This window comes from Mercenaria mercenaria, chromosome 6 (assembly GCF_021730395.1).
Source record: "Mercenaria mercenaria strain notata chromosome 6, MADL_Memer_1, whole genome shotgun sequence".
NCBI lineage: Eukaryota > Metazoa > Mollusca > Bivalvia > Venerida > Veneridae > Mercenaria > Mercenaria mercenaria.
The window spans coordinates 20,956,167-20,973,584 of NC_069366.1; the positions used below are offsets into that span (position 1 = coordinate 20,956,167).

Sequence of the window (17,418 nt, forward strand, 5' to 3'; positions counted from 1 at the left end):
TGTGATGTCATTAGCATCATAAGCTTACGTTGACGTACATCGGTCAGTGACAAATTTCCTGTCTGTCATTTGAAGAACATTCATATTTGAACGCAATTGAAATTGTGCATTTCGAAATTACGAATGTAGTCAAGAAATTGTATATCAGTGTTTATACACATTTAAGGTCAATGATTTCATTTAGAATGTGTGTCATAACCTAAGATCACACTCCTCATGAACGAAACCATTTAGCAGTATTTATTTGTACAATTCATAATGAATGTAATACAATAACCTTATAAAGACAACGAGACCAAATGTATATGAAAGAATATAAACTGGAATTGCTTTAGAAAGTCTGAGGCAAAAACACTTTTTGGGGATTTTTAACTGGTTATGTTTTTACAATTCTCATTCCAATCATGTTCAAAAATGGTAATTAAAACCAGTTTTCTAAAGATTGTACTGATATTTCCACGGAATGTTAAACATATAATAATACTGCTTTAATTCTAGTTTCTGTTTCTAATACATTTTGTCATTTCTCAATTATTATTTCAACCTTTAAGGAGACCAAAATACACGTTCGCTCACGTGTACCTTTCGTGACTCGTCAAATGGCCTTATTTATTCAACTACGTAACATTTGCATTAATTTGTCGTTTCAGGGTAAATGAACGGTTGCTTCTGTGTTATGCGTTCTGTTAGATATGTTGTGAATTGCATACCTATATTTGTTGGCAAATAGGATAATAGAGCTGAATAAGAGATACTTGCCTAGTGCACCAAACATATTTCTTGGGCTTATACAAAGCTAACTTTGTATGCGAAATAAATATCGTATATATTACATCCTTTCAGCTAATCATTAGAATATGAGAGTGAGATATAACATTGAAAATTATTACAAATATATTTCACTGGTGAGAAGCTAAAGAATGGGTAACTTTAGCGAAAACATGAATGATAACATTTTTGTTTGATATACACGTAAGATAAAATATCGTCCAATTGTGAAACCTTTATCTTACATATACACTTGAGGCTTTGAAAATCGTGAAAATATTGTGTCGGGTTTTCTCTTGCTGTGAGATATTTCAATCCTACACTTGAATATTCAAATATTCTCTAAAAGAGTAAGTTCTTTTGACTAGAAAGAGCTTTGTACGCTCATTAGAATAGAAAAAAAATGGAAAAACGCTGGTCGTCCAACATAATATAAATGAAAATGTTGAGAGCTCGGTTTCATTAAGCCTGTTCATGGGCGGAAGAGGAAATGCAAGCTACCTTCCCAGCCCCTAACCGTAATGTGACTTTATATCTAGTACCATGTTTCAGTTAAATGAAATTGATGGTTTCTGTAGACAATAATATTGTGATGAGTGTCGCTTAATCTTTATTAGGTATTTGGTCAAACTGATTAGCACAAGTAAACATAATACATACATGAAGGAACCATCCATCTATATGGTTATGAAAATTATCTTTCGAATCGTTAACGTTTGCTGGAGGAATGTACTCAAACTTGTCTAACTGCATATTGTATCTAACACAGAACTCACTCTGAACAGTTTCTCTTTTCCCTCTATACTATCATATGATATATTTACAAAAGATAATAGGTAAGGGTAGATTTCTTGGAAGCACAGAGCACCAAAAACAGCTCCAGAGCCACGCATTTGCATAGTAGACCCACAACAAAAAGAAGCTGTAATAGAAATATATTTCAGACGGGTTGCTTCAAACATCCAACAAGAACATACTAATTTATGCTAAATATAGATGGAGGGGAAGGAAATGGTAAGGGGCGAAATGGGGACGGGGCGTGTGTGTGGGGGGGGGGGGGGGGGGGGGGGGGGGGGGGGGGGGGGAGGAACACGAAGGGAAAAGTTGAACAAGGACGAATATACAAGGCAATGCCATGTTCTTTAAAAACAGTCGCACTACAACAATGTAAACCACAATAGCGCAGACACTCCTGTACAAAAGATAAACAAACAACTACGATCAACTGAATAACATAGAAAAACGAACAAACAACACATAAGAACACAGTAGGGCACCGTTATAGACTCACAAGCATACAAAGCACCCACACAAGTAGGAAAAAACAAGTAACGTCTTAGGATTCGGCTGCCAAAACAAAGGGGAGCCACGAAAACCTACTAAAAGTAAAGGGGGAGGGGATGCAAAAAGTAGCGTAAATGCAAGGGAAAGGAGAGGGCAATAGGGGGAGTGAGGCGGAGGAAAAACGCTTACAACAAACAAGAAAACATACGCAACAGACAATACAAGACAAACAAAACAATCAGTTGAAAATAGGGGCACCGCCTTGGAACGGTCAGTAACCTATATAAAGGAAACGGGGGGTATAAACGCGTTTAGGGCATGCCAACCTCGCACTTACCCTATTTTCAACAAGTTAAACAACACAATGTAAATAAAATCTCCGCTGAGAAAGGCTCTAACATTAGTGCAAATAAAATAAAGCAAAACATAAAATTAAGGTAAATTTAAGGTATAATTGCACTAATGTACTCAACAACTTGTCTGAAGTCAGAGCAACAAGAGCCTAACTTTTAAGGGCACGACTAAGAAAACTGTAAGACAAAAGTCAACTCCCTCCGTCCGTTGTAGGTAGGATTTAGGAGAAAACCATCATGGAGTCCTACACTTTATTAGTCATCGCACCATCAAATTGGAAAGCGTAGCAATTAACTGTAGAAGGGTCAGTCACTAAACATGCACTGTGCTTCACGATGTTTGCACCGTATCCTCTTTTGATACACTTTTTACCCAATTTTACAAATATTTGATTAAAATAAGGGGTATGTTTAATTTTCCGAATTTTATAAACTACATCTCCATAGTATTCCGGGTGTGTAAGTCCAAGTTTTAGAAGTGTTTTAAGGGTCGTATTGTATTTTCTAACAGTTCCGACGATCTGTAGTAAAATTTACTAAAAGCTTTCCGTAGCTTATGATAACGATAACCCTGTTGTAACAATTTCTTGGTGATATGAAGATTTCTGTCATTAAACTCGTCTACCTTTGAGCAGCCTCTTGCAAAACGAATAAGCTGTGAAATATAGACACCGTATGATGTTGCTCGAGGGACATCTCCATCAGGATGAGGAAAGTTGACAATTTCAAAATTAAAATCGTCCCTTTTATCATATATTTTCGTTTCTAAATTGTTATTCACAATTCTTAAATTTAAATCCAGAAATGACGCTTCTAAATCTGAAGTATTAGCCTTGTTAAGCTGTAACTCTTTAGGGTAAATATATTTCACCATTTTTGAAAAATATTGGTTGTCCATATTTAAAATATCATCAAGATACCTTGAGGTTCCATTAAAAGCTTCAATAATTTCAAATTGTGTCTCAGTGGATCAACTAAGCATGAAATCTCGTTCATAACAGTATCAGAATAAATCAGCAATGAGGGGACGCAGTTGGTTCACATCGGGATACCAATTACTTGTCTGTCAGTTTTATTGCAAATTTGGTAAATATATTATCAAGTAGAAACTTTAGAGCTTCACAAACCTGATCACAACTCTATAGGTTGCATCTCTTAAATGCACTGTTAGAAAAGAATGCTTTAGCTTCATTGCAAGCCAGATAATTAACGTTTTCTCTTGCAAATGTTTTCTCAATTAAAGCGTCTAGTTTGTCTTTAATAAGATTATGTGGTAAATTAAGATAAAGAGTAGAAAAATCATAAGTACTTATCTTCGAACATTTGAAGTGTTTGTTTTTTTTAGCTTTTTAATAACATCTCCAGAGTTCTTGTTCAAAAACAGATTAACACCCGAGTTCTCATAAACCTTGGAGCAATACTTCTGTACGTGGTCTTTAATAGTAGTAAGACAAGAAGTCAAAAGTACAGAAATGTTTTTTGTAGTGCATAAGGTTGAATTTGCAATGAATCGAGCTTTATATGGAGTTTTGTGAAGTTCAGGGATCCAATAAAGAGTAGGGAGCTTCATTTGTCTGTCGTCAAGTGCGACATTAAAATTTATACAATGATTTGCATGACTTTTTGCAATAGCTTCCTCATCTAGTTGTGATAACTGGTAAGTTTTTGTATGTTTCAGTTCATTTTGTAATACCTCTGTGTAGTAAATGCGTCATATAATAATAATATTATTAGAACCTTTGTCTGCAGGAGTGAAAACAAAATTCGTATGTACCTTGGATAAAGCTTTCTTTAAACTTCGAAGTGAAAACTTGGGTTTAGGAGGTAATACGGAAGGATTTGATTCATAAAATGTAACTCGAGTTTTAATGATTTTAAATATATTCTTTTTCCATTCAGTGAGAGCGTTCTGATCTGCATTTTCTTTCCTACACCATTTTTGTGCCCCCCCCCACTCCCATGAGTGGTGGGGGCATATAGATTTGCTCTTGTCCGTGCATCCATCCGTGCGTCCGTCCGTCCGTCCGTGCGTCCATGCGTCCGTCCTAAGTTCGTGACATGCCTAGCTCAAAAAGTATGTAATATAAATTAATGAAACCTTGCATGAGTCTTTATCATGATATGAACTTGCGCATCTTTTACTTTTCGTCTGGCTCCGCCCCAAAATTTTAGAGTTCTGGCCCCTGAAATAGTCAAAAATGCACATTTTCACCTTGTGACACGCCTAGCTCAAAAAGTATTTGATATAGATTCATGAAACCTTGCACGAGTCTTAATCATGATACTAGCTTGCGCACCTTCTATTTTTCATCTGGGTCCACCCCCTATTTCTAGAGTTATGGCCCCTGAAATAGTCAAAAATGCACATTTTCACCTTGGGACACGCCTAGCTCAAAAAGTATTTGATATAAATTAATGAAACCTTGCATGAGTCTTTATCATGGTATGAACTTGCGCACCTACTATTTTTTGTTTGGCTCCTCCCCTGTGTTTAGAGTTATGGCCCCTGAAATTGTAAAAAATGCACATTTTCACCTTGTGACACGCCTAGCTCAAAAAGTGTTTGATACAAATTGATGAAACCTTTCATGAATCTTTATCATGACATGAACTTGCACACCTACTATTTTTCATCTGGGTCCGCCCCCTATTTCTAGAGTTATGGCCCCTGAAATAGTCAAAAATGCATATTTTCACCTTGTGACACGCCTAGCTCAAAAAGTATTTGATATAAATTTATGAAACCTTGCATGAATCTTTATCATGATATGAACTTGTGCACCTACTATTTTTCATCTGGGTCCTCCCCCTATTTATAGAGTTATGGCCCCAGAAATAGTAAAAAAATGCACATTTTCACTTAATTATGTGCCTCACTCAAAAAGTATTTAATGTAAATTCATGGAACCTTGCTTGAGTCTTTATCATAATGTGACCTTGCACACGTTGCATTCTTCTTGAGAATTTTAGCGTTTATTACAGAGTTATGGTTTTTGAAATAGCCAAAATAGTGGATTTTTTGTTTGGGATGCTCATAGCTCAAAATGTATATGGTATAGAATAATGAATCCATTTCATTTTTTTTGAGGCTATACCCCATTAAGACTGCAAACATTTGAATGATTTCTCCTTATTTGGGACAAATGTACCAGTGGGGGCACACCCTGTGTCCTACAGACACCTTCTAGTTTAATATAGTCATCAATAGACTGAGTTATTTCAGAGAGACATTTTTCAAAGTTAATGGACGAGGGAATTCTATATTTTGGACCTTTGGAAAAAATATTTCTGATTCTTTTATCATTAAAAATCTTAAAATTACCCGCTATGACATGGCCAGCTGGTTGGTAACAGTATTTAGATTCTTTACAGTTACATCTGTCTGGAACATTAAGTTCTATATCTAAATCCGAGACAATTTGATTGACAAGTTTAGTACCTTACATGAAATGCAAAGTTAGATCTATGTTATCAATGACATGTTCTACAGTTACTGTATATATAAGTTTTTTTGAGGCCCCAGCTGGGTAACCCCGTTTATTTTCCTTTGTATAACATACATATGACATACAACACAATGTCAGTGATATATATAGTAAAAAAACATGAACTTAACATGTTTCGAATCAAAATCACGTCAGATTCAATATGAATATTATGCAAAGAGTTTGGGAAGGTAAGAAAAAAGGAAGGAGAAGGAAGTAGAGAAGAAGGAAAAGAGCTATGTCGCTTGGGAGTTCTAACTTTTATTCATGAAAAAAATAGATTAAGAATGAGGAATAAGGGATGATCGTTTCCTGGTTTCAGTAGTAAGTACTCAATACTAGTATATGTACGAGAGTTTTAGGGGTTGTAAAGTTTAATTTAGTCAGCTATTATATTCATCGAACTTTGACCATTTTTCTTCATGTCTGTCTAACTTGTTTAGCATCAATGCGATTTCTTTTTTATCCTAGCTTTCAAGTATTGTACAAAGCTGTTCAACATTGGAATGTTTTTGCTGTACTTAGATTTGAATATAAAATATTTACATAATACCATTATAAAGTTTAGAACATCATTTTTCTTATTGTTTTGTGTTACACCGAAACATATGTCGTCTTTGATACTCAGTTTCATATCAATTCCTTGGATGCTAATTCCTTTAGTAGTCAATAGGTTTTGTATAGTCTACTTTGGGGCATTCCCATATTATGTGTTCAATTGTTTCTGTATTCATGCAGCAGAAGTCACAAAGGTTACTAGGGGCCAGCTTACAGATAAATAGATATTTATTTGTGGGCAACAGACGCATTAGAAATTTGTATTGAAAACTTCGTAGATTTGTATCAATGGTAGAAAGGAATGGTAAGCTAAAAATATTCTTCCAATTTAGCTTTTCATTTTCAAAACATTTTCCCATTTCACAGTAGCAGTTGGTTTTTCATATGGTACATTGGTTGCTTGTAATTTATAAAGATACTGGTTTGGTGTTTTACAAACTTTTAGTTTTTCTATATGAATGTTAGTTTTATTTCCGTACAGAAAATTTTCAGAGATGTTTTCTATTAATATTTTCGGTATCTTTGTAACCAATTTGTAGTATTTGAGATAATCACTTTTTTCCAAGTTAAGTATTCGTTCTGCTTCTTCGAACTTGTAAAACCTTTTTGTTCGAAAATCAAATAATTGATCAATATATTTTATTACCTTTCTGTTCCAATTGTCCCAATATATTGTATTTTGTTGTAATTTAATTTCGGAATTGTTCCATATTATATGGTTTTTTTCACTTCATTATTTGTGTTTGAAGAGTTCAAGATTGCAAACCACGAAGTTAATATATCTTTCAAAAATGTGCGATTTTTGCAAATTCTAGCAATATCTTGTGTGTGTAAATTACATTCGAAAATTAAACTGCCCCAAAAGTTTTTAAGGAATTTCTTGTACAATATTTTCCAAAAGCCGTTGTTTTCATTAGAAATTATTCTTTTAATCCAAACATACTTTGATCGAGTACAGAAAAGCTTTAATGTCTGTGAGTTTAAGTCCTCCCAGATCATAGTCATTTACTAATGTTTTGCGCTTTATTTTTTCATTTTTTCCGTCCCATAAAAATTTAAAAATAGCTGACGTGATATCTTTGATAGTATCTTCCGGTATGTTTTCAAGCACCGTAAATGGATAAACAAGTTTCGGTAGAGCATATGTTTTAATCACAGTTACTTTACCCAAAAGGTTAGTTTTCGATGTTGTCACTGTTTCAGACAATTTTTGAATTCTTGCAATTTAGGTTCGAGGTTGAGCTTATTATTTGATTCTAAATCTGTGTAAAATGTCATTCCAAGTGTTCTAGCTTGTTTAGAAGTCCAAACGAAATTCATGTTTTCAGCATATTTTAAGTTCCTCTGCTTAAGTGAACCAGCCTTTAGAACTATAGATTTTGTTGTATTAAGTGTGAGTGCGGATATTTTGCCAAATTCATTTATAACTTCTATAAGTCGTTCAAAAGATTCTTTCTGTCCGTTATTTACATAAGTGGCATCATCTGCGAACAAGATTTGTTTAATTTCTGTGTTGTCTATTGATATACCTTTTATTGTATTATCTTTTGGTATAAAATTTGTCAGTAATTGAATGCATATTATGAACAAAGAAGAGGAGAGGGGACATCCTTGTCTAACTCCCTTCTTTATTGGAAAGCTTTCTGACATATAACCATTATTTATTATTACACTGCTTATTTTGGTGTAAAATAATTTTACCCATGTAATTAAAGATGGTCCGAAGTTGAAATGATGGAGACACTGCATCATAAAGCCGTGATTTAAGCTGTCAAACGCTTTTTAATAGTCAGAAAAGAAGAGTAGACCAGGACGATTATTAGCTTCAAGATATTCAGTGATTTCCCAAATTAAGCGAACATTTTCACCAATATAGGAGAGATCGTGTTTGTATACAAATTCTATTTTTAGAACTGATAAGACAATGATCGGGTGGGCAGAAGCCGACCGTCCATGTTTTTTGTAAACAGTGATGTTTTTCTAACGGTCTAAACTTTCTTAAAACACAAATTACATAAATAATTTTTTGATCAATGGAAAGGTTATAAAAACAAGCATTTATTGATTACTTTTAATTGTTATTTCAAAATAAAATGGATTAATTATGAACGCTTACTTACAAATGTTTTTCTAAAGGTTGTGAAAATCACTACGCGCGTTTTAAAAGTATATGTCATTTAAAACGTTATTCATTGAAAAAAGATATTTGGATACAAAAAATGGAGATTGTTAGTATTTCAAATCTTTTTGAATTTTGAAAATCCATAAATGAGCAAAAAAGTTATTAAAAATTAAAAATTCTGATTCAATACGCAAACGGTGTTAAAATCATTTGTTTTGCCAACCACCAGATAAACAGATGTTAACGCGTGACGTCACGGCGATCTCTCCTATAGCGGCCTTTTATAAAACCAGTTTGTTCATGAGTAATAATTTTATCTAAAACTTTTTTGGAAATAGTTTTGGTTGCAATTTTGTGATCTATATTTAAAAGACTGATAGGTCGCCAGTTTGAAAGTAATGATTGGTCTTTTTCAGTCTTTGGTAGTAGTGTCAATATACTTTGCTTTTGTAAATCTGTTAATTCGCCTTTTCTATACGAGAAATTTAAGGAGTTTATGAGGTAGAGTTTTATTTCGTTCCAAAAGAGTTTCCCGCCGTTACATGACTGAAATACTGTTGAAAAACGGCGTTAAACCCAAAAAAAAAACAAGCAAACAAACAAACAAAAGAGTTTATAAAAGTCTGCTGTTAGCCCGTCAGAATATATATATATATAAGTATAAATAAGTTGTTAGTTCATGACTCAATATATAAAATTGCCGGTCCGTAGTTTTTTTTCTTCTGTAAACTAGTCTGGAGCTCAATACTAAATTTTGCTCGGATAATGTCTTTGCATCTGATGCCATGTAATAAAACATTTTAATACGTGTATAGATCTGACGTGTATAGATCTGACATGTTAAAATCATCAAAATAAATTATGATAATCTTTTAATAAACACTTGTCCGTTATTAATACACGCACACCAATATCTATTTCGAAGAAGCGTTAGAAATATTTGCAATTTGCGCATTTTTAAGTTAAAAAACAGAACCTTGGTTCAAATTTTAACGTACAATGATATCCAGTTCAGACTTGTTGGCAGTATCTATAACGCAATAGACATAAATAAATATCAATTAAGACGGCTCGTATTTTTTAGCAAAATGATATAAAAATAATGGTAGATCTAATACGGATTATTCATACCCATCTTTCCATTTATCTTCCCGTCTACCCTGGTGTTTGCGGTCTTCTAATTCTTTTACTGAAAATATACAGAGTCTTATACATTATATTTAACTGTGCTCCGGGATTGTATACTGAGGCTTTAATCACACTTATAAATTGATATTTATACGTACCCTCATATCATAAATTGTATAACGTTGACGTCGTTTCCAATATAGAAGATGTTTGTCGAATTTACTTTAATAAGTAAAGAAAGCCACTCATACAAGATAAACATATCCAAAGGAAGCAATATCGTACACGTTTGTTCTCTACGATTCATGACTATGAAAATGAAATAATAATAATGATAATGATAATTATGATAATAACAACAACAGTAATAATTTGTAAATTTGTGTTTATTGGAGTTTTTGATTTTAATATGCAAAATATCAAATTTATCTTAAAGAGTGTTGTTGATGATTAAGGTCAGGGTTAGGCTGCTGTTCCAGAAGGCGATACATAGAGGGTAAGTGTTAAAGTTTCCATATAATATTAGATATTAAAGAAGTGTATGCCATTATTCCAGGTATGTTAGGTTCTCAATAACTGCAATCAATTGATCGGACACGTTAATGCTTCGATAGTATTTCGAAATAAATACCGCATCACCAATTTATATGAGAGGTAAAATAACAACCACAAAAGGTAAACAAGATTATTACTGCAACATAGATACAAAACAAAGATCATCCTAAATTAATGAAAAATAAAATGACTTGTTATTATGGCATTTAGGCCAATAAAAATTATTTGGTGGCCTCAAATGAAATAAATATTCAAATCTACGCCATGATTGGTTCAGCCAGGTTGCTATTGTTTTAAAAAAAACATTTCCATATTCTTTATTATTTAAACCAATTGAAACATCAACGGTATTCGAGTCGTTTTCTTATTTACAGCTAATTATGACAGATATTACAACGTGCACTTTACTCACTTTGCTCAAGAAGGACGTATTTTATATTGTCAAAACATTCTACAATAGTAAAGATTCATTTTATTTTATCTGCCCAAAAAATCTTCACAGACATTGTCAACAGTGATTCCCTGAAAAGCAGGTCCATTATTTTCCTTGTTTGCACTAATCTTGCTTCACGAAGGTAGTAGATCGATTTCTAATACCGAGCCTTTAAATGTTAAGGATGTTCAGATATGGGCCATTGTGTCCGAGAAATAACTCGTAACGAACGAAATCAATTTATATCAATCCACTCTGATTCGAATACATGAAACAATAGCATTTAAAATAAACTCCTGAAGGTAGACAGATGTGGAAATCTATTATTTTTGTTTGAAAATAAACAATACAATCAAACCTCATTATTATTTCAACATTTTAGCCATTTTTAGCCATACAATTAGAATTTCACTCATCCTGGTACAAGTGTAAATTTAAGGAAGTTCTCCACGTTTGATAAACCGGAAGTAATGGCGTAACGTCATTTAACAGGATAATGTAGAATAAAGCATGGACTCGGCGAACGGAAGAGAAAATCATTTTATGAATTTATGGCAATCCGTCAGTAAGTTTCCTGAAACGACTACGTTACTACCTTTCTAAAGACAAATTACGATATTATTAAGTTGACATGTTAGATAATTCTGAATAAGGCCTTAAAATAAGTTTGAAATGTGCAGATTACTTTAATCTTACAATCTTGCACACGGACATATGATTATTTTCATCAAGATACAGACCATAATTTTTTATTATGTTAATGCAAAATTATGCGAAAATTCAGAAAAGTCTACATTGTAGAAAAAAATCTGTTCTCGAAAATGTCACATTTTCACATAGACTATCATTATAAAACTTGTGTGAGGTCCACGGTTTTCAAATCAGTCTCGCCATAAATCGAGCACACGACCCTATGTCCTTTATTTACCAAACTCTCTAAGTATATTCCGAAGTTTTGAAAATTCAAGGTTTAATCAAATTTATCCGAACGTGAAGAATTACCTACAATATTCTTTCATTAAAAGACAAACATGTTTCAATCGTCTCAATGCCTTATCACAATTGTGTCTATTATTGTACTAATATGATAGATACATTTTATATTATATCACTTGTGTAAATGTTTACCCCTTTCAATATCTCGTTGTGAAGTTATTGCTCCTACATATTGCATGTGGTGTAACTTACTTCGAAAATTACAGGATATTTTAATAAGTTGATGCACATTAATAAGTTTGATGCGATGAAATAATGTTTTTCAAATATAAAACAAACTACCAAAAACATAATCGCAGAGAATTGAAAAGATCAACCTTTTATAATTTTTACTTCTCTTCACCAAAATATTTATATAAAATGGATTGAAGCATGGAAGATTGCTCCATTTGATTGAGTCTGTTCAGGAGAAATAATGAAAAGTGCAACGATACTCATACCTCCTAACTGTGGCTAAAATGGAACACAGACATTGAATGGACTTCGTAATCACGAATGACCAGAAAATATACTGAACAGCAAAAGAAACTATCCAGATGTGTAACTGGTATATTTTGAAATGAAAAAATAAAAATAAGTTTTCAAGTTTGAATTGTTTCTTCATACCAAAATTACACTTGAAGATCTTCACTTGATAATTCTTTAAAAATCAATCGACCGTCTAGTCAGTAGTCCCACAATAGCCGTTTGAAAGGCTGTATCTTCTGCGCGTCACTTGCATTGTAACAACCCAATTGGGCTCTCGCGCTAAATTTGATTCAGTCGTGCGGTGCAACCAACAATATTTTTTAAACTTTATGCTGTTTTTCGAGTTAGCCAATTATCAATATTTTCAATGACAATAACATTTCACAAAGTAATTGTTAATTACAGGCTCAAGTGAATTTCGTGCGAAACGGCTATTGTGGGACTACTGACTTCACGGTTGATTGATTTTTTAAAATTTAACACGTGAAGTTCTTCAAGTTTAATGTGATATGAAAAACACAAGTGATTTATAAATTAAAGTTTTTAAATAAAAATACCCTAGTTATAAAACTGGATAGTATCTTTTGCTGTTCAGTATATAACAACAGTGATTAATAGTAGGAATGATATCTAACGGACACAACATTTAAAGACCGCTGTTGTGATAATAAGTAGAATGCAACCAAAAAATAATAGCAGATACAAGTTAACCAACTTTTATTAACCAAAGCAACAGTCTTTTATCAACTTGAACATAACTGTTTACATCAAAATATTTTCCTTTAAAATAATTACTTTTAACCGGGAAAATAAAGTATATGAATGTACAAGTATCTATGGTAGTCAGCCTTGACCCTGGGCTACATGTTATGTGACACGTTTGACAGGTATATCAGATTTTATATACAACTTTGCATTTTGTCAGGTATTGTTTAATAACTAACACTTGGTTTTTGACGATGGAACGGCACATAACGCTTGAGTAATTTCACACATACACATGTATATATTAAAAGACAATAAAACTACATTTATTGCAGTGTAACTAAACTACAATTTTCTCATTAGTAAGGCATCAGAATAGAAAAAGCAAGCAAAATACAAATATAATCGAGGAATTCCCTTTTAACGTGATGACTGCTTTCAGCGAGATCATAACTATAATATCACAACATTTTCACTTTGTACACAGATGCTAGTGATAGTCATGTGGCTGCATGCTTAACTCAAGCCTGTTATCCAGTAATTCACCAGAGTCAGATGAAAATAAAGAAAGGCCTACACATTTTCCATCTCATAAACTCAGTGATACACAAAGGAAATATAGCACTATTAAGAAGGAGGCTTTCAAAATGTATTATGTATTACAAAAACTATATTTTATCTACAAAACGCTGAACTTACAATCAAGTCTGACCATGCTCCGCCTCAATATTTATTAAATTCTCCAATGCAGAGCAAGAAAATTCAGTTATAAGTGGTTACAACTGTAAGATAGAGTATCTTACATGAAAAGCAAATGTTATTGCTGATTTCTTCTCATGACCACCAGAATTTGAAAATAAACAGAAAGTGAGTCTGAAGTTGCACCAGAAATTAATGACAATACCTACAAAATTGCTGACAATGACAAATACACTGTTAAAAACATAAATGTAATTACCTCTAAGAACTTAAACCAAAACGAATAGCTAACAATGAATATCAAAGAACAAGTTCCTTTTGTAGAAAACGTCCCAGAATTTGCAAACTTAGATATGTGGTTAGATCAAGATAAGGATCCTGCAGTTGTTCAAATGAAGATGCAGCTTCAGTAAGGTGACCCAAATAAGGCTGGATTCAAGAAGTATATAGAAGTTGACAATGATCTATACTATATTTCGAACCCAGATGAAGAACCAATTATGAGACTATATGTTCCAAGTCTCTTGAAAGCATTAGTCATAGCAGAATACCACAACAATGGTCACTCCGGTACACAGCGTATGTTTGCAACTATAAAAACAAAGTACTACTGTCAAAATATAATTAAAGATGTTCCTAGATGTGTTACAACTTGTGTTGATTACAAAGCTAGAACCATGACAATGTTTTTTTTTTTTTTTTTTTTTTTTTCTTTTTGGAATTGTTTCACAAACGTGAACAACCCGTTTATTCTTTCATTTCAACATATACATTATAATAACATACATTGATATTTGAGTATGAGACAATATATGAGATATACATTTGAGCAATACTTTCTTGATCATATAGTAACTTGAATACACAATCACATATTCTTTAAAAAAGCTTTCAAAGTATACGGATTAATATTCCTATTTTCATAATAGCTGATTAAAACTACAATATCATAATATAAAATGTTCCAAATGTTTAAAGCTTTTGTTCGTCTTTCGCTCATAAAATTAGTTTTGTATAAGCAATATGAAATACAATTTAGTAATAAATTTATATTGTCATATTCACGGAGTTCTATCTTGTATCCAATAATCAAACATTTCAGATTCCTAAATGATTTATTAAAACCACATCTATTAAATGTAACTTCAGTTTTTGACCAGAAGGTATCTAAATATTTACAACCAAGGAAAAAGTGATCAAAGTCTTCAAACTCATTACAATATTTACATAATGGACTATTTTCTATGTTCCACTTAAATAGATTAGCATTTGTTGCTATTATTCTATGTATTGTCTTATATTTAAATTGCTTTATTCGATTATCTACTACAACTTTATTTAATACATAGTAAAAGGATTCCCATTTGGTATTATTTGAAAATAGCTCTTCCCAATATTTGTGAATATACGGTTTGTTAAATTTGGCGTCGAGAAAAGAATTGTATATGTCTTTGTTTACTGTATTTTCGATTAATTTGTGTTTGACGTACATATTAAAAGATGCTTTTACCTTCGATTTTATTGACTCTTCAGAAGTAAGAATTTCTTTCCAATGACCAGGAATTGATTTTTTGAGTATGCTAATCTCAGCAATCCAGTTGTGTTTGTTTATAAGTTTTCGATATATACTGTTTGTATTAATTTCACCATTGTCAAATATAATATCGTTTATAAATATTAAGCCAGAGTCAATCCATGATTGAAATAACAAACATTTTCTATTGTGTTTTATATAACGATTCCCCCAAATGATTTGTTTCCTTATGTCATAAAATGTTTTTAGTGTTTTTGTATTTGCTTTGTCGGTTTGTTTTAATTCTATCCAAATTTCAATGAGGTTTTTGTAAAATGATGGAATAGACAAACTTTTTGTTTGTAAACTTTTAGAAGAATCAGTATTCATATTAAATACTAGGAAATTTTTACCATATTGGTTTAAGAAAAATTTGGGTATCAGTTTCCAATTTGCATTGTCTAATACTTTTAAGCTTTTAACCCATTTAACTGTTATTGATTTGTAATAGGAATAAATATCAATCATATCTAGTCCTCCTTCTAATTTATGACCGATTGTTGTTGTTCTTTTGATTTTGTCGTTTTTGCCTTTCCATAGAAACTTAAAAAATAACGAATTGAATTCATTCAAAACAGACTTTGGAGGGATTAGATTTTGCAGTAAATATGTAATTTTGGGTAATAAAATTGACTTGATGATTAAGATTTTACCGTACATCGTCAAATTTCTTTTGTTCCAGGCGTTAATAAGAGACTGGCACACTGCTAACTTTTCGTCCCAATTTAATTTATCACTTTCATTTTTGTCATTTCCAAAATAAATTCCTAAAGCTATAACATGTAGATTTGTAATTTTTATTTGGTTCAAAGTCTTAATAATTTTCGTTTTTGACTTCCCTATCCATAGACCAATTGTTTTGTCTTTATTTAGTAGTAACCCAGAATGTTTTCCAAATTCATCAATTACTTGTAAAGCAACTGAGATATCATTTTCATGTTTGAGAAACAATGTAGTATCGTCTGCTAGTTGTGTTATTTTGATTTTTCTAACATTACCATCATAATTTACAGAAATACCATTAATGTTTTCACAATCACGTACTTTTATTGCAAGAATTTCCGCTATAATGATGAATAATAGGGCTGATAAGGGACAACCCTGACGAATCCCACGTGATATTTTAAAGAAATTTGATTTCCATCCATTATTTAAGACGCAACTTGAAATATTGGCATAAAGCACATGAACCCAGTGTATAAAGGAATTTCCAAAGCCACAACGTTTTAAAATTTTAAACATAAAGCTCCATTCGACCGTGTCAAAGGCCTTTTTGAAATCTAAAAATAGAATAACTCCATCTATGTTTAATATTTCTGTGTAATCTATAATATCTTGAATTTGTCTAATGTTAAACCCTATGTATCTATTTTTTATATAACCTTGTTGGTCTAAACTAACGATTGTTGGGAGAACATGTTGCAATCTCTTTGCTAAAATTCTTGCTGCTATTTTATAATCGACACAGAGAAGGGAAATAGCCCTCCAATTTTCTAGATTTTCTGGATCACCTTTCTTGTAAATTAATGAGAAAACACTTTGTCTTTGAGTATTAGATAGTCGCCCATTATCATATCCTTCGTTTAATGATTGAGTTACTAAATTTTCAATTAATTGCCAAAATTTTAGATAGAATTCGACGGTTAACCCATCTAGACCTGGACTTTTGTTAAGTTTCATATCTTTTAAAGCGATATAGCATTCTTCGTGAGAAAATTTACCATCGCATATGTTAGCCATGACAATGGTTAAAGCCCCCTTGATAAGAACGCCCGTTGTAACGTAACGCGGCCATTAAAGGGAAATTGGACAGTTGCCTATATATATATATATATATATATATAGGTCAGAAGATTCTACGGACAGAACTTCTTTCAACTTTGTGTACTGACTGGGAAACAAGTTTAAAACAGAAATATGTATCAAAAATCATAGGTACCCTGACTTGATCTTGAATTATCTGCCCTTGAAAGTAGATTTTTCCCGTTTTTTCCGACTTTCAAGGGCAGATAATTCACTCAAAATTTAGTGTCCTGAAACCTGCGTTTTACTCGTTTTTATCACAGAAGCAACAGAATCGGCAGGCTGAAAATGTCACACAATGAAGTGCTAAGTCTATGCAATACATTCGCTCAACACTTGCCTTGGATTAATCAAAATTGGATTTTCATGACGAAAGCTGTTGAAGGGTATTTATTTACATAGGTACCTATGGATATTTCTCTTTTGTCATATTATTTTGTAGCAGAGCTAGTGACGTAGTTTTTGCGCATGCGTATATGTGTCAAGAA

The 17,418-nt window shown here is 32.4% G+C and overlaps 1 protein-coding gene across 1 annotated transcript in view; it reads left to right on the top strand.

Annotated features, from left to right (window-relative positions):
* The window catches only part of LOC123549458 (methionine--tRNA ligase, cytoplasmic-like), a 183,541-nt gene that overhangs the window by 29,615 nt on the left and 136,508 nt on the right, over positions 1 to 17,418 (top strand). The window lies entirely within an intron of this gene.